Source organism: Limulus polyphemus, unplaced genomic scaffold, assembly GCF_000517525.1.
Source record: "Limulus polyphemus unplaced genomic scaffold, Limulus_polyphemus-2.1.2 Scaffold755, whole genome shotgun sequence".
NCBI lineage: Eukaryota > Metazoa > Arthropoda > Merostomata > Xiphosura > Limulidae > Limulus > Limulus polyphemus.
In genome coordinates, this window is record NW_013666365.1 from 151,189 (window position 1) to 171,071 (window position 19,883).

Genomic DNA, 19,883 nt, shown 5'->3' on the forward strand with positions numbered 1-19,883 from the left:
CAAGTAAATATGAACCATATTTTAGATAGCTCACTTTTCCTCTATCAAACAAGTAAATATGAACCATATTTTAGAGAGCTCATTTTCCTCTATCAAACAAGTAAATATGAACAATAATTTAGACAGTTGATTTTCCTCTATCAAACAAGTAAATATGAACCATATTTTAGACAGCTCACTTTCCTTTATCAAACAAGTAAATATGAACCATATTTTAGACAGCTCACTTTCCTTTATCAAACAAGTATTGTTTGTTTGTTTTTTTAATTATGCACAAAGCTACACAAGGGCTATCTGTGCTCTGCCCACCACGGGTATCGAAACCCGGATTCTAGCGTTGTAAGTCCGCAGACATACCGCTGTGCCACTTGGGGCTATCAAACAAGTAAATATGAATCATATTTTAGACAGTTGATTACATAAACTGTACTCTTTCTCTGTGAAATGATGTAGTGATTTTGAGCCTGGGAAAAGACTATAATTATTTTCGAATATTTATTTATTATATAAAGCACATTAATAATGGTATTAGGGTTAAGTAATGAGATTATGTGAAATCTACGTATAAACTCAGATGATGTTCTATAAAACAACAACTAGACCATTGTTCTGGTTGCGATATGACCCACGGTTATCTAAATGAGAGTAGACAGCCTTGTGATGACAAATAATTACGTGGTATTCATTGCCTGAGCAAGTTTCTGACCGCCGTAAACCACGTGTCCGTGACCTCCCATGTCTAACTTCAAGAACGTCACGAGTATTTTATGATGATTATCATTATTCCATGATTTAAAATACACCAAATATATCGGTAAACTTATAACATCAAGTCTTAAAAGAGCACGTAATAAATGTATATCTTAAGTTTTATTATGAAAAGTGTTGATAACATTTTCTCAACCATTGGTACTCTACTTGAAAACTGTATGTACTTTCACAATATAATCACCTCCAGTGACACAGTGGTAAATATGAAGGCTTATAACGCTAAAAACTGGGTTTCGATAACCTTGTTGGCTACACTAAAGATAGCTCATTTTGTAGCTTTGTGTTTAACTCCAAACAAACATCATATAATTTCAGCAGACACGTCAGTCACCTACTGACACAAAAACATACACTATTAGCGAACCCGTGAGTCTATAGCCTACATTTACAGGGCCGCTATAATGCAAATTTAATGCTTGAACTACGATTTTGCATTTTTTCAGTTTATTTCCGCTATAATAGAAATTTAATTTCTTTAACCAAGTTACGAATAGTAATTAGTAGGCCTATATTTCGATCCGTTAGCCTGATTTCATGGTGCCATGATAATCTTTCTATGTATTTTCACGTTTCCATGTGTGTTATTGATATTTTCTTAAGAAACTTATCTACCATCTTCTTTGAATAGATAAGTTTGTATGAACATAATAACCTCAACCAGAAGGGCTGATGAAATTATACAATAATAATTACAATTGATAATAAACAGTCTTAATTATAATTAACAATCAAACTACAGAAAACTTCTATCACAACTCTGTCCTAGATCATCAGTTGGAGTAACCTCACTGCTAGTTTGGACTTCATTTAGTAATAAGTTATTCTTTTGACATCCTGAGAAAACTATTTTAAAAACTTTCCTTCCGACTCCAAAATGTGATGAAACTCTCATACTCAATTTTTGTTTCTAAGTTTAAAGAATTCCTTTGCATGTTATACTTCTTCCTAAGTGATTAAGTAATCCTATCACATGTTCTTCTATATCCACAATATGGTATCAGCTTTTCCCCCTTCGCATCATTCCGATGTTATTCTGTTCTCTTCTAGCTTCATGGAGTCATGCACATCTTGGTATGTCTTCATTCGATTCTATGGTGCCAATCATAGCATATTTAATTTTAATTATACTGTGTTATACCTATGTTATCATCTCTTTTGTTTTCATAGTCAGTTTAACCTTTTTTCATCCTGAGATAAACATTTCCATTTGTTTTCATATGTCTGTACTTATATTCCTGTTGTTCTGTTCTACTGTGCAATGCTGGTCTCCGATTGTATTCTACGGATTTCATGTAGTGCAATACGAATCCTACACATCTCACCTAAATCTCTGGTATTTTTATCTGTTGTTCTGGTTCAAAGGTGTTAAAAATCATTCATTTTATCGGTATTCTTCGTGCCATGATACTTTTCTGTCTTGTTTTCTCGATTCTATGATATCGTACCAATCCTTCTTCCTGATTTACCGGTTTCTTTATACTATGCCAATTCTCTTATTTATTTTTCTGATTAGATGGGCTTATCAATCTTTCAAACTCCCCTGAAGTATGGAATCACACAGAAACCTGTTCTCAATTATTTTGATTTTTTTGTAGTGACATATATGTATTATTACTTGTATTGTGTTTTCAGGCGTAAAGTTCCTGTTCTCCTTCTGATTTTTATAGTAACATATGTGTATTAGTACTTGCTCATCTGTTTTCAGAAGTAAAGTTGCTGCTTTCCTTCTGATTTTTATAGTAACATATGTGTATTAGTACTTGCTCATCTGTTTTCAGAAGTAAAGTTCCTGCTTTCCTTCTGATTTTTATAGTAACATATGTGTATTAGTACTTGTTCATTTGTTTTCAGAAGTAAAGTTCCTGCTTTCCTTCTGATCTTTTGTACTGACATATATGTATTAGTACTTGTTCATCTTTTTCAGGAGTAAAATTCTTGCTTTCATTCCGATTTTCCGGAGTTGTATATATCCTATTACTTTTTTATCTTACTCCACTGCTGTTTCTAGCTTTCTACCTCCAGAATCTACATACTTGCCACTGATTATTCGGATTTCATAGTTATATATTATGTATTCCAGAGGTCTCTCAAAGTTCTTGCATCCTTTAATGATTCTGCGGAGTCATATAGATGTTCAAAAAATATCTACATAAAACATCTGAAATCGGAAATGAATATTAATCAGCGAGCACCTCTGCTTCTTTCGAATCAATTAGTTTATATAGCTTTCTTTTTCAAATTTCATTATGTATTTATACTACCTGTGTATCTCATTCAGTGCAGTCATACAGATCTTATATTGATTATTATAATTCCACTGTGACTTATAAATGTTTGTCTTATGAAATTATAGCCCTGATGGATGACTTTTATGTATACGTACGTGTTTGTAAACAATATTTATTACATATTTATGTTTTAATCCAAAATAACTGTCTTATTTTATAATAAGGTACGTTCTTACTGACACTCGGATGTTTATACTAGTCAGAAGAGTAATGTAGTAAATGAAAAACCCTATGGCAAGCAAAAATAATAACTTTCTAAAAATATTGATAGCAATTTTGCCCTCCTGGTAATAAAACCTACAATCGTGAAGTTGAGTGGCATTATGAGATTTGTGAGAAGTTAATCAAACTTACTACCTGTCTTTTTCATTCTATGTAATCTTGTACCTTCTAGTATCGACTATTCTGATTCCACAATGGCATACAACAGGTATTAATCAATCCCATACTAATCCTCTTTCCTGTTTTCCTGACACGGTCTATACTGGTCAAAGCGAACTAAATAGATTTATTTCAGGCTATCTTTACTCTTCAATTCCTTAATTATTACCTCCGCTACTGAAGTACATTGAAGAATTGTACATTAATATTTATAAACTATATAAAATCTTAAATATTTAGTTGGAATGGACATAATTTGTAAGAAAGCTAAGCCAGAACTTTATAGACTATGATGCTTATAGTACCTGAAGTTTTGTTAAGTATGTATATAGAATATTGGTACGCGTTAATGTGTTTGTGTGTGTGAAACTAGATTCTTGTTGGAGAATCTGCATGAGAATTGGTACAAGTTAAAGTGTATGAAACTAGCTTCATGATGGAATTGGTACACATTAAAGTTTGTATGAAACTAACTTCATGCTGGAATTGGTACACATTAAAGTTTGTGTGAAACTAACTTCATGCTGGAGAACTTGCATAACAATTGGTCCACAAGCAGCGTACCGTACAGAGACAAGTTAAAGTGTGTGAAACTAGCTTCATGATGTTGGCAAACCTGCACAAGAACTGGTGCACAATGTGAAATCAATTAAATAGCAGGGGTATTTGCCTGAAGAGTGGATTTAATTTTACAGTACGAAACTGATAAACGTAAAGTTTACAGCTTGAAACAGTCACATATTAAACTTTTTGAATCGCCTATATGCATAGAAATACGCTCTCTAAATAAGTAAAGACATCTACTAGTTAGATCAGGTCACATATCAAAACAAAGCTATATTAGAACTGGCATATAGTGATCAAATTAGACTAGTCACGTGCTTTGAACAATTTTGCATTTAATTATTTAATGTCTGTCCATTACGATTTTCGTGACGTGGGTGCAAGGAGGCCGTGAAGGGGGTTGCCATGAAACCTTGTAAGTGTAGTGAATGTTGGTATGGTTTAAAAAAATTAATGAATAAGCCTAAAGTAAAGACATAGTGTGAGATAACCAAGTGCATAAAATCTATCATGCAAGGAAAAATATAGATCCAGTTTTAAACTTAAATCGTTTCTGAATTTAATCACTGGAGACTCTAAATTAAGAAATCGACAAATATGTTTTTGAATTATGTAGTTTATACATTTCATTTTATACTTCCAGTACATAGACAAACAAAAATTATGCTAACCAACATGATATAAAAGCAATTGTTTGAATGCATTGTTTCCAAAATGCACTGGCTTTTCTATATATTAGAAGATGTTATATAAGGAACCACATCTTTTCTATGTGGTTTTTCACTAGCTTGCCTCATTAAAAACATGCGCCCGCTCCCGCGCGCATGCACGTGGATAAGTAATAATATCCAGGTGTACACTTTCAGGGTCCACTTAGCATGGGTGCAAAGTTTCAGGTTTATAGGTTCTTTCCAGTTGGAGATATGGTGGTCACACACACACACATGTATAATTATAGACTAGTGAAAGTACTCGGGTTTGATAGGGTTATTAGGTTGATATATTCTAGATGACTGAACCTATTTTAGCATAGAAGAACAATGAAAGGTATTTTAAATATTTTTCTTTCCTAGAAACATAAACACGTTTCTGTTCTATGTGGTTTTTCGTAAGCTTGCATAATTAAAACGATGTACGCATGCATGTGGATAAGATAAGTAATATAATACCCAGGTGTACACTCTCATGGTCCACTTAGCATTTTATAATATAAGAAACCATTTCTTTTCTATTTGGTATTTTGTTAGCTTTCTTCATTAAAAAGATGCGCACACGCACGTACATAAGATAAGTAATATTACCCACGTGCAAACCCTCAGGATCCACTTAGTATTTTGTAATATATATGGAACAACTTCTTTTCTATGTGGCTCTTTGCTAGCTTGCCTCATTAAAAAAGATGCGCATGCGCGCATTCATGTGAATAAGATAAGTAATAATACTCCAGATGCACACACTCAGGTTCCACTTAGTATTTTGTAATATAAAGAACCACTTCTTTTCTATGTGTTTTTTCGCATAAAAAGATGCGCGCACGCAAGTAAATAAGTAATAATACACAGGTGCACATCCTCAGGGTCCAATTACTATGTGTTTGATATTCAAAACCACTGTCCTACTCGATAAACTTTGATTTTAGAAAATATACAGGACAGTATGTCAAGTTTTGACATTTATGTTCGCTACAACAGATAATGCTTTCATTTGAATGCATAACACTCTCTCCGACTCACGGTTTTACTAATGGCAGAAACATTTTATTAAAACAAAAGATGAGCTAGTCAATTATAATATATTGTAACTATATATGTATTTACATTATCTTTAATACTGAAAATAAATGGTTCAAACTCTACACAATCAAATATTTTCTACATAAATTTAATGATCACCATACTTCAACTATGCTTTTGTATGTCACTGAATGTAAAAGTCAGTAAAAAATCCACATGTGAAATGTATGAGATTTACAATTACATTCTATGATACAACGAATTATATTTGCATGCACTCGAATGGTAGCAAAGTTAGCTGTTTCTGATTAGTGTTGATAAGCTCGTTTACAAGTTCAGACATGTACTAATTTTAAATATCAGTCTACAACAAACAGTCTAAAGTTCAGTCAAATCTGGGTAACTTTTCAAATATAAATATCCTGTACCTTCCACCACTAATAATCAGACTGATGCAGGTCGACTACACGCAAGAAAGAATGATGAACCAATCTTTACATATAATTCTTTGCTTAGATATCTAATTTTTGTTTTTGTTAGACACAGTAATGTTTGTTTTCAGTCATATTAATTATATTAATAAAGAAAGTTTCCGTGTTTTACTAACTATATACTATAATATACTTTAGTCTATTGGAAAGAAAAGAAATGCTGCTGACATTAATGAAATGGCGAAAAAAGATCAAACCCACCAGTAAAACAGAAACAACGACAATTAGGTTCCTTTACTATTATACAACGTGAAGAAGCACCTGCTTCATTTCACGCCTTAGAAACGATTGTTAGATCATTCTATCAACTTATGAGAATAATATGAATATCCATATTCGACAGTTCAAGAACTTTGAAAAAGGAACACTATATCCAACAGTGGAAGGTATTGCTTTTTTCTTCAACAGAATTGGAAGAATTTAAACAGTGGATCTCAAACATTAGTGTAGCTGTACAGAGCAAAACTGAACAAGATTTTCTTCTAGAAGGACGGAATCATGTAATTCATGTTGCATTAGTTAACAGTATCTCCTCTATTTTGTTTACATATCGATTTGATTATCATGGTATTCACATGATATCTGATAAGATTCTCTTTGTTTTATCAAATTCAGAATGGCAGTATTTATGAGCAGAGATTTCTCATTTTGACCATTACTAAAACATTATAGTTCATAATGAAAAGAAACTGAATCATCAGATCAAATCAATTCTTATTAATATTTACACTGAACAAGAGTACCATATGTTACAAGTACTAAAGAAAGAACAGTGTGAAGCATGTGAAATCGACGATCTTAGTCAAACTCATCATTCTTGTAACATGTTAAATCATGATGAATGTGTAGGGTTATATTTGAGATCTTTATTGAGAAGAGTGAATAAATTTATTGTTCAATTTATGTTTAATCAAAGAGTAACTCAGTTAAATTTATCAGGTTCTATTAATGAAACTTTCTGGGATACTGTGGAGAAAGATGACTTTATCCCAGATTTATCAAATATAATGTGCATGTATCCTACCTTTGAAGATTTTAAGTTAAACAAAATCTGTAAAATAACTGTGATAACAATAAATAAGTTTTCGACAAAGTATTTCAATTTGTTGTTTCTCACGATAAAATATATCGTCTTTCACATCTTACAAATTGAATATGTTTACTGTCAATCATTAAAGAATATACTTTACAATCAAAATAAGTTGTTAGGTTCACTGCACTTTAACTTTGACAATGAAGAACAGGCTTTGTATGTCACAGAAGGTATTGGTTAGTAAAACAAAATTATGTATTGTTGCACTTTACATAACAATACAGAAAGTTAAATGTACATTCATAAAATTCTCAATATTTGATGGTACATTAGGAAATTATTTTTTGTTTCAAAGTTACTACTTTCTGTTTTCGATCTAGAACTCACATATTTGTTGTTTAAATATAACTTTACAAATATAACACACAAAGATATATATATATAGTTTAACTTATTGAAGGTGTAATAGTTTAGACATGTAAAGAAATATTAGTATCGTCCATCTTACAATTGGGTTATGTTCTTCAAATTTATCCAACGGGTAAACTTCCTCTGACAAGTTGACAGTTCGATAACATTTAATATTTACAAATAACGCAAATTGAAATATGCATGAATTATAAATACTGGATTGACAAGATTGTATTTATTTTCAAACAAGTCTGGTACACTAAAATTAGTGTACAAGTCTTGTTTACTTTCTACTCAGTTAGCCTTTCTTACAGGTTTTTGTTCATGAGTCACATGACTGCTACTTGAGATACATGTCATTCTCTGTCATGTAATGAAAACAAAAACTAATGTTTCATCTGATATATATAACACTGATTGTGGCCCTAGTGTAATATAGCGAACAGAGAATGTGTTAAATACTTTGTTATATCATTCTATGGTTGGAAAAATAAGTATCATAATTATTTTAGTGGATGTTTTTCAATATTATGATATACTTCTAAGTTTTGTGATTTCACGACAAAAGGTATGGACTACAGGAAAAGGCATATCTATCATTTGTATGAAATCAGCTTATAAAGAGTGATCTTGTAAATTCATATAAAAACAATTACCGACGTGATTAGATTTATTTCTAGAGTCTTGCACTTTACATAACTATACAGGAAACTAGATGCATATTTATGAAAATATAAATACCTCATGGTACACTATGAAATTATTTTCTGTTTATAAGTAGCTACTTTCTGTTTCTGATCTAGAACTCAAACATTTTTCGTTTTAAACTACCATTGTTTACATATATAACTCATCAAGATCTATACATAGTCTAACTTCTTCAAAGTATAATTATTTAGATGTAATATAGTTTTGGTTTTTCATCTTAAACGTCAACAAAGTTGTTATATGATTAACGAGAATTAAGTAATGATCACTGTAGTAACAGATATAAGTTAAAGTGATAACACATTACATATGGTTCTCCTTAAGTTACAGTTATATGTGTTCTTATAATAAAGAATAAATGGCGTCTGACAGAGATGTAAGAATGTTATCCACTTTTAAAGTAGTTTTGTGATCATCTATAAAAAACATTCTTTTGATTGTAAATAGGAGTACAACATAAAACATATTGTCACTGTAGTGTTATTTCTTTTGGTGAAAACATAAAAAATATTTAGGGACCCAGTGTTTGATGACAACTTTGAGGTCTCATGCTGAGACTGTGCAGGTAAAATTGCAGACAAACACGGAGTTAACAGGAATTTCCTCAACATTTATCAGTAACAACTAATTCCATTCGAGCGCATAGAAATATAATTCGTTGCATTGTATAATGAAATCGTAAATTTCATACATTTCACATGTTGATTATTTACTGACTTTTAAATTCAGTGACATATAATAACTCTAGTCAAAGTATGGTGAACATTAAATTTACGTAGAAAGTATATGATTATGTAGAGTTTGAACCACTTATTTAAAATATTGAGTAAAATGTAAATACATAGATAGCGACAATGTATTATAATAGACTTGGTCAACTCATAACAGGCCTTTGTTCATTAATCACATGTATGTCAATGACCCATTCTATTGCTATGCAGCATTTCGTGTGATATATAACAACACTGATTTTAGTTGTTATCATAACATTGTTTCGTATCTGTTATTTATATTTTGTGAGTCTATGGAAATTATAACATGAGATAATTAAACTGAACTTTTGACCGAAGGTTCACTATCGTTTATAAATTGTATAAAATCTTAAATAATGAGTTGGAATAAACATAATTTGTATGAAAGTTAATCCAATAAAATTATAAACTATGATGCTTATAGTACATGAAGTTTTGTGTGACAGAATATTGGGCTATGATGACATGTGAGTTTTATGTAAGAACACTGAATTGTATAATTCATGTTTGTTTGTCTGCAATTAAGCACAAAGCTACATAATGGCCTATCTATGCTAGCTGTTGCTAAAGAGCTTTGAAATAGTCACTTGATGTATAATTAAATGTCCATATGTGCATTTGGAAAACTAATAAGTTTAAATGAATTTGTGAAGTGTTTTATACATAAAGCAAAAGATAATTGTAAAAGTATGTAAAGTAAATTATTGGCTATAATATTTGTCTTGTTCAAATTATGTATGACAAAAATAACATGTGTAACAGTGCTATAATACTTGTTTCGTTAAAATAATAGTTTTAATATGTAACATAATTAAATCTAAACATTTATGACGTAATCACACATCGAGACACTCTATGATTAGTTCATTATACCGATGCGCCCTCTGGTTCCACTTAGTGGAACTAGCAACACATTTTTTCAAAACCTTCCGTTGTCATGTCCACCTGTCACAGTGGCCTAGCAGCCCACCCCCAACAATTGCGCTCTCTGGTTCCACTTCATGGAACAATGATGTCACCTACTCCTCCCCTATTACGCGCCCTCTGGTAACATTTTGTGGAATTATGACGTCATCATCTCTGCTGCCGAATGGTTTCCTTCCATTTGACCTGCAGCTCAAAATTAGAAACGGCTATGCTTGAACCATAGTTATCTCTGACTTAGCCTTCTGTTACTTGTGTGCATAAAGTGTCGTTCAGGTAAACGAACAAACATCTTAATGTTTAGAATCATTGTTTTTTCCAGAAGTTATTATTTTTCGAATAGCAAAGACTGAAACATAGCAATATATCATAAAATATGATACTTACGACTGCCTCAAAAATAAAATATATAATATTTATAACATTATTTGATCTAAGATACTAGTAACATTTGAAGATGTTCCTCTTTCAGTTAGATTAACTCAATTTTGATTGACATTTCCATTGGTTACTGATCAGTAACCTCATCGTATGGAAAAATTATATATAATTGTAACAGTTATTTATAAACAAAGTACTTATTTTTAAAACGAATGAAAAATACTAGATATAAATTCAGAAAGTTAATCCCACTTTATAAGAATTATTTGCATATGGTAATACAGTGACGAGTCATTACAAAAGCGAGATGTGGAACTACGGAAGACATATTGAGCACTTAAATGTTTGTTTCACAGTGGAATGTCATCACATGTAAAGTTGGGGTTAAAGGTAATTTTCTAGACACAGTTTTTTTGTTTTTCGAGGAAGGGTTTTCATATAGGTAGATTATCAATGAAGGGCCAAATAACACAAAAGGACGCCTTTCGTGCTCACCATGAAAGCGGAAACACTCGCATAGCAGAGAATTTAGTGCAACCTCGGACTCCGAAACCACACCTAATCTAATCAGTACCAATGTCACCATCTGAAGTATGAAACCTACGGCTATAGAAAAGAACCTTCCGACCCTAAAAAAATAACAAAACACCAACAACAACAACGTCGAAGTGGAGTGTATCATCTGATACCGTGAACCAGGTTATGATGTCACATTATCTAAAAGTTTGCAAGCTTCCAGAATCGCAAAGAAACCAATAGCTATTTTTATGAGAGGAATGGTCGAAGAATCTGGAATCACAGCACCCACGTACATGTAAAGTCCTCTGATACCGCACGGTTGATCTTTGTGTGTGGGTCTGCTTAAACGTGACTTTGAAGCTGAAAGCCACGTATATAGGATTGTCTGTAGAAAGTTTATCAAAATGTGTAGTTTGAAATTTCCTTGTTGATTTTCTCAAAGTTTGTTACATTGGAATTGTCAATGTCGGCAAATCGTACGCAATAATGGACAACAGACAGAACATGACTGCTGATGGAGAAAGACGTTCGAAGAACAGCATGGAACCTGGAAAACAATTCGTATAAAGAGCGGTTAATCAGCAGTAATTAAAAATAAGAAGCATATTAATTCCAGACACAAAATAAAAAATAAAACATATAGATCATCAACAAGTAATATTCACCAAGGAACACTGTGTTATATGCATATTTCAAAGATTTAAATCAAGTGAATTAAGCACAGCTTTACCTCCATTGTACTAAACTTAGTATCCATACAAACTATATTTAGCTATATTACCTCGAGTAAATTCTCCGACAAAAACTATACGTAGCGACGATTAATAGAGTGAATTATTCACAAAAACCACATATACTTCAATTTCTTCGAGTAAATTATCCAAAAAACAACACTTAATTTCAAGCTCTTACACAGAGTTTGTTTGTTTTAGAGCAAAGTCACACTGTGTTTCTGCTGTGTCCAACACGAGGAATCGAACCCAGGATTTTAGAATTTTAAGTCCGTAAAGTTATCGCTATTTCACAGAGGGACAAGCTCTTACACATACTGTCATTAAAACTACGTTTAGGTCATTTCCTCGAATAAATATTTTTAGATTACTCACTCGTATAAATTACTCTTAAAAACAATATTTTTATTTCCTCGAATAAATTATTCATAAAAGCTAAACTAGTTTAATCAGCTAAATTTATGTAGGTCAATTTCCTCTAATGGATAATCTATAAAACTATATATTTTGTTAATGTTTTTGTTAATGTAAATTACCCATACAAATTATAAATGTTTTGATTATTACAGACTCTCGCTACGAAGTCGGTCTAATAGACCGACCTCGTAACCATTTTGTACTCGTGCATTTTACAGTGGAACATTAGATTTTAATATTGAAAGTAATGTAGGGATGATCTATGTACAGCTGTATCATCCCTATATTCTTGTTTGCATTATTTTTGGCACTGTCATCCCTACATCATATTACATTTACAAAATGTTTTTTATTACTTGTAAAATGGTGGTAGTGTCTAGATATGTTGTCATACAAAACAAACTTGCCCCAACATGGAATGTGATGGGTCTCGATTTGTTGCCATACAATATAAGTTTATTTCATCATTGAATGTGGCGTGTCTGATTGTGATGTCATATAATACAAAAAATCTCAACATGTTGCGCGCGTGTGTGAATTTGTTGTCAAACAGCACAAAACTTACTACGACGTGAAATGTGGCGTGTGCAAATGTGTTGTCATATAGTACATACTTACTAATGTGAAAGGTGTGTGTACATTTGTTGTCACACAGTAGAAACTTACTACAACGTGAAATGTGGTGTGTGTGTAAATGTATTGCCATATAGTACAAACTTACTACAACGTAAATGTGGTGTGTGTAAATGTATTGTCATATAGTACAAACTTATTACAACGTAAATGTATTGCCATATAGTACAAACTTATTACAACGTGAATGTGGTGTGTGTAAATGTATTGTCATATAGTACAAACTTATTACAACGTAAATGTGGTGTGTGTAATACCACAGTAAAACATGAGATGTACTATGTGTAAATGGGATGCCATACAGTCGAAAATGTATTATCGTATTGAATGGGCATGTGGTATTATACAGAACCGTACTTGCCACAACGCGAAATCTATCATTTTAGAATGGGATGTGATGTTAACATGCTGTAATTATTAATATATACTATAGAATGTGACGTGTGGAAACATTGTGCCATACAGTGCCACATCTACTTTAAATTGGAATATACCTTGTGAGAATGTAATGTCACAAAGTGGCGTACTTGTTATACTTCTTGTTTGTTTGAAGTTAAGCACAAAGCTACACAATAGGCTATCTGTGCTATGCCCACCACAGGTATCGAAACCTGGTTTTTAACGTAGTAAGTCCGCAGACATACAGCTATGCCACTGGGGGGCAATACTATACTGTATTATTACAGAATTAATCATGAATTGTGTCTTGATACATTATTAATGATTATAGTATTTCATGTGCATGTTATAAAAATAAAGAGTAACACATTGTTTAAAGATTAATGGATTAATGGTTAGATCAAAAGAAAAATAGATGGTGAAAACAAAATATATATTATGCATAATGTTTCTTAGTTATCTTTCACCGACCACAATGAACCTATGATTATATAGGATTTGAAGAATACCTATCATTGATTTATTCTTCTATCTATTCAGCAGTTTGGTCTGGTTTGAATTTTGCACAAAGCTACACGAGAGCTACCTGCGCTAGCCGTTCCTAATTAAGCAATGATAAATTATAGGGAAGGCAGCTAGTCAACACCATCCATCGCTAACTTTTGAGCTACCCTTTTACCAATGAATAGTGGAATTGACCGTCACATTATAACGACCTCGTGGCTGAAAGAACAAGTATGTTCGGTGAAGGGGATTCGAATCCACGACCCTCAGATGTGAGTCAAGTGCTCTAACCACCAGGTCATGCCAGGCCCTTATTCAGTAGACAAGCTGATTAAGATGTTAAATATTTCCCTAAGAAAGTATAAGTCTTTGGTAGATAGTTTAAGCAGAGTATACATATTGAGTTGACTGTGAAATGAGCGGCAACTGCACTAGTAGAAATATATTGCTGACTATACAATCTATTTATGTATCTCAAGTGTAGAGAACGACGTTTCGAAACATAGGGCTTCATGTTTTTTAGCATAAACTATATAAATAAAACAATTTCAAAAATAATAACAGCTAAGAATAAAGATATAACTGAACAAAATGGAATTTTAAAATATTATCAAAATATTTTAGTAAGTTAGTTAAAATGAGTGATGACAGTTTAGAAGATAATGATTTAGATATAGCTTTAGAAAGCTATTATAATATTTCTTAACTTTCTGTAGAAAATATGAAAAGTTAAAAAGATAAATTTATCTTAAAGTGAACTCTCGGAATGAAAACAAAAATCACCAGGGATTGATGGGTTTTACAGATGAGTTATTTAAATTATTTTGGTAGAATTTAAGTCATTATATGGCGAATGCACCAAGTAACGTATATACGAAAAGGTGTTGGAGTTGTTGACTGTATTGTGGACTTAAGATGTAGACCAGGTAAGCCAGAAGATACTAGAAGCTCATTAACAAGATAAAACTTTGCCACATGTATATATTTAACAACCATTTCATGAGAAAATTCTGTTACATTGTCGCCTTTGAACCAATTAAAAATTTATCATATTTTTTATGCTTGAAACTCAATTCATGTAACATGTTTTCCAGAACAAGCTAAATCAAGAAATATTTTGCAAATTGGGGACTGATATTCTTTTTAAATTAGTTTCAGGATTTATAACTGAAACAATGAAAACTGAGTTATCCTTACAGATTCAAAAAGGTCAAAAGGTTTTACAGAGGGTTGAGTGCATTCAAAAACGATTTTGTACAAGCAAATTAGAAAGTCACGTGACAACCACAGCCGATATAAAGTCACGGTGAAACGGATGTATCAGAACTATATTTTGACACTGTTTGACATTACGTAAGCAAAGTGCTGCTGAAATTGATGGCTTTTGGAAAGGTATGTAACAGACCCTTCCGGCACAAAATATTCATACACTCAGATCATAAAGACGTTTTCAGATCGAGGACTTAGAATTTACAAGAGTGAGATACCCCTTAAACTTGATGGAATTGGAAAATAAAGGAATACGGATCAACTTGGCGCACCAGGGCCATACATAAATATACCTGTAAAAAAGTTGTACCCAAGTTGTGGTAAGCAAAGTGCGGAATCTCGTAACAGGTGAGATTTTAAGAACACAAAGGTCAGTGACAAAAGTCTTCCACGTGCCCAAGGCAACAGTATGCAATATAATGAAGCAGGATCTTCAACTGGAAAAGCGACAGAAGCCACGATACACGAGTTGTTTCTACAACTTGTCAGTTCAACCAACATTCACATACCACAAGTAGTTGGAGAATGAAACGGGTTTTCATAATATTCAATATGAAGAACTAATGGCAGGGTTGCCATGCGCAGCACTTATGAATTTCTGTGTGATCACACTGTTGAACTGGGCACTGGAAAACTGTCGTCTTTGTACATTAGCTAGATTATGGAAAACTGAAGTGAGGAGGGATGTGATTTGTGCATAACAGCTTTGCAACGTAATCTTTAGCAATGGAAACTAAGCTACAGGGTTATTATCAAGATGCACATTTGTTAGGTAGGGTATGACGAAACTTAGCAATATAGACTATAATGACATTGTGAAGCTTCAAAATCGTTTTAACATAATGTACTTATTTTTTAATGAAAGGTGGGTTTATTAGAAAAAAAAATATCTAAATTATACGAGATATCATAAGTATACCTAAAATGAAAATTTATTAGGGTACTTATTATAATTAGACCTTGAATAGTCTTTACACATATTTTCTTGAACTTTAAAAATGTCATACATATATATTTGGCTTTGAAACTCAACTAAACAAGGGATAAATGTTTTATATAATGATACAGAACTTACTGCTATACATAATAGTTTAAAATGTGTGTTTAAAGTGTATTTTTCGAAATGAAAAGGGGATGCTGAAAAAGAGATCGTGTCTTCTCTTATTTGTTTTCCTCAGAAGTTGAAAAACTAGGAAGTAAAGTAAGATTTGTTTCAAATATACAATGAGTAAAAGTAAGAATCCAATTTTTGTAATTTTTCAATTTACCAAGATGATACACTAATTATTCTAGATGGAGTTGAGATATCCTTTTTAACCACTTTATACATATCCAAAAATTTGGTAGCTGGTCAGGTTTGAAATTAAATTTGGAAAAATGTAAACAGTATATTTGTTTTAAAGAGTGGTAAACAGTCACAATGAGTACGTTCTTTTAAATATTTGGAGGTTGAACTGTGAAAAACAAGGATATTGTGATGTTCTCTGAAGTTCTCCCTTTTCATTAAGTAGTATTACTTAAGTATTATTAAGCAGTATACGGTTGTTTAGAAAATGAATTAAAACTTGCAATAAAAAAAAGCAGTGAACGTTTTTTATTAAATACAACGAAATGTTTTCCTGTGACTGGTTAGTAGAAACAGACAGACAATTAATTTTAAGTCATGATCATTAAATGTATTAACAAAGTACAAACACGAATACAATGAAATCAAACAGATATAACTCCTAAAGAAAAGAAAGACATATTAGTATATATTTATAGAAACTTGCCACATATATCGAACTTTAGTTGATATAAAATGTGAAGTTTAAGATAATTACTTTTTTTAAAGTATTGTGAATTGTCAGCACAAATGTGTCTTTAACACACAGGGCAATCGTAATTATGAGAGACAAAATCTATGTGTGTGTGTTTTAGATGCTAGTTTATAATCACTTTCAGCTTTGAAGTGGTTCATTCATGAAATCAAAAGTTTTAGCAGAACTTATAATTCTGCAAGAGGTTTTTACTGTGTAAACTATACCCATAAGGTGGTCCATCCTTCGTCTTAACTGTGTAAACTATACCCATAAGATGGTCCATCCTTCGCCTTAACTGTGTAAACTATACCCATAAGATGGTCCATCCTTCGTCTTAACTGTGTAAACTATACCCATAAGGTGGTCCATCCCTAGGGTTTGCTGTTTTAACTATACCCATAAGGTGGTCCATTCTTAGGTTTTACTGTTTAAACTATACCCATAAGGTGGTCCATTCTTAGGTTTTACTGTTTAAACTATACCCATAAGGTGGTCCATTCTTAGGTTTTACTGTTTAAACTATACCCATAAGGTGGTCCATTCTTAGGTTTTATTGTTTAAACTATACCCATAAGGTGGTCCATTCTTAGGTTTTACTGTTTAAACTATTCCCATAAGGTGGTCCATTCTTAGGTTTTACTGTTTAAACTATACCCAGATGATGGACCATTCAAAGGTTCTACTGTTTAAACTATACCCAGAAGATGGACCATTCAAAGGTTCTACTGTTTAAACTGTACCTAGAAGGTGGTCCATCCCTAGGTTTTTACTGTTTAAACTATACTAAATTGGGCTATCAGAAACATGCTAAAATTGCAATTCACAGGAAACAAGGAAAAACCAACACGTCTCCTGGAACTATATCTCACATACCAGTTTACTAGGATGATCGTGATAAGCTTAAACTGTGTGATATAACTAGTTGCTGGTTCCTTTCTTAGAATACATTTACAACTTTGATACAACTCAGATCCAACCTAAGAAAAGTGACGGAAAGTTGGCTCCTGTAAATGACGTTTCTCATAATTTGTGGAGCGCTATACTGATAATGTGTATGTGTAATGACTGTCACTTGTACAGTCGTGGTTTATCTCATTAAAAAGTGGAGTAACATATAATTCCTTATAAGTTTTATGTTTTTCAAGAATTTCTTTCTTACCTTTATCATTAATAGTTCATAATAAATGCATAAATAGATATCTACTGGCTATTTACTTCAGTATATTGTAATAGAAGATAGAAAATTATTTTATTATAATATTATTACTTTACCTATTGATTGTATACATTGCTACAGAATATTCCAGGAAATGTATATGGAATTAAATACAAACGATCTCAGAAATGAATAATACCAACTTCTCTAGATATAATTCTTTTGCCTCCCAGAGGCACAGCGGCATGCATGTCTGCGGACTTACAACGTTAGAATCCAGGTTTCGATACCCGTGGTGGGCAGAGCACAGATAACCAATTGTGTAGCTTTGTGCTTAATTACAAACAAACAAACAACAATTCTTTTAGGAAATTATTGGCTATATATTCATTAAAATAGGGCACACATTGGGAAATAAATCGCTGAAACAAATTCAGTACACTTGCAATAAATTCGAAGTTTAGGAAGATATAAATTTTAGGTCACATACATATTTCAAACACGGCCGAAGTTAGAGTTTTAAAGAGCTTTGAACTGTGGCGCCAGCTTCCCATAAAAACCGTTTTTGTCATAGTTGTGTTTTTCGATGATCACAAGTGAAAATTGTAACAAGTTCAAAGTGTTTATTATCAACTCACACGTTCCTCTCTGTTTATTTATAGTTAACATAATAATTTAAACATTGGTTAGGTTCTATGAAACGTTCTGTTTAGCAAATTTATTAAAATGTGATTAGTGCATGTCGTATGGCCAGTGAATTATGCAACTGAATTTCTATTTAATGACTTTAATGTACAGTTTTAATGTTTAGTTTATATATAATGCCCTATATGTTTAGAACACATATCATACTTTCTTCACATATGGCAGCATCACCTTTTCAATACATACATGGTCTTGTTTAGCAGAAATATTTCTCTCTGGTTGGAAGTTATTGTAACTAAAGTTTATTATATTGACGACATGGTGTTTAGTACATCTGCCATAATTTATTTAGTAACTGTGCTATGCTCTTTTTTAGTGAATGTCAACAATGTTGCTTACGACTACATATGGTGAACATAAAACGTTTTGAGTGCCTAGGCATTTTTTCACCACCTGCATTAGTCAAGGTTAGGGGGTTATTACTCCGCCGTGGTTTTTGCGCAATACACTGAGGCGAGAGTTTTCCTACTCCTTTTTAGAAGGCCCGGCATGGCCAGGTGGTTAGGGCAATTGACTCGCAATTTGAGGGTCGCGGGTTCGAATCTCCGTCTCATTAAACATGCTCGCCCTTTCAGCTGTGGGGGCGTTATAAAGTTATGGCCAGTCTCACTATTCGTTAGTAAAAGAGTAGCCCAAGAGTTGGCGGTGGGTGGTGATGACTAACTGCCTTTCCTCTAATCTTTCACTGCTAAACTAGGGATGGCTAGCGCAGATAACCCTCTTATAGTTTTGCACGAAACTCAAAACGAACCAAACAAAACCTCCTTGGAAGTTTTCCACATTCAATCAACCGGATTCCGAAGGTTTTTATGAGCAACCCAAAAGCTCTGGAGTCCATGGAAGATGCACCTGTTGACTTAACTTTCATGTCTGCGAACGGTATAGCATGCATTATCTTATATACTCGCACATTATGGAAGAACTAATATAATGAATTGGGCATGTGAATGATTGCTTTGTCTTGATAGAACAATTACTTACTGGTATTCAGTTTGTATAAAGATGGCATTTGTTCGCGTTAACAATTGGAATATTTTTATTTGTCTTGAGATTTTGATTTTCCGGATATTAAAAGTATCATCATAACTGTAATCTGTGATCATCATGAATTCCTTCGAAAATATTTTGCAAACAAGCTTGGTTCTGTATTTGAAATGTTATACCACCAGCATGACCATACCAAATCGCCTGGATTTTGTTGCAATCTCCTAACTAAACATGTCCCTTGTTCCATGTGACGACTTACTTCCGTTAGTCACATACCATGTTAAACATCTGCCTTGTTCCATGTGACGACTTACTTCCGTTAAT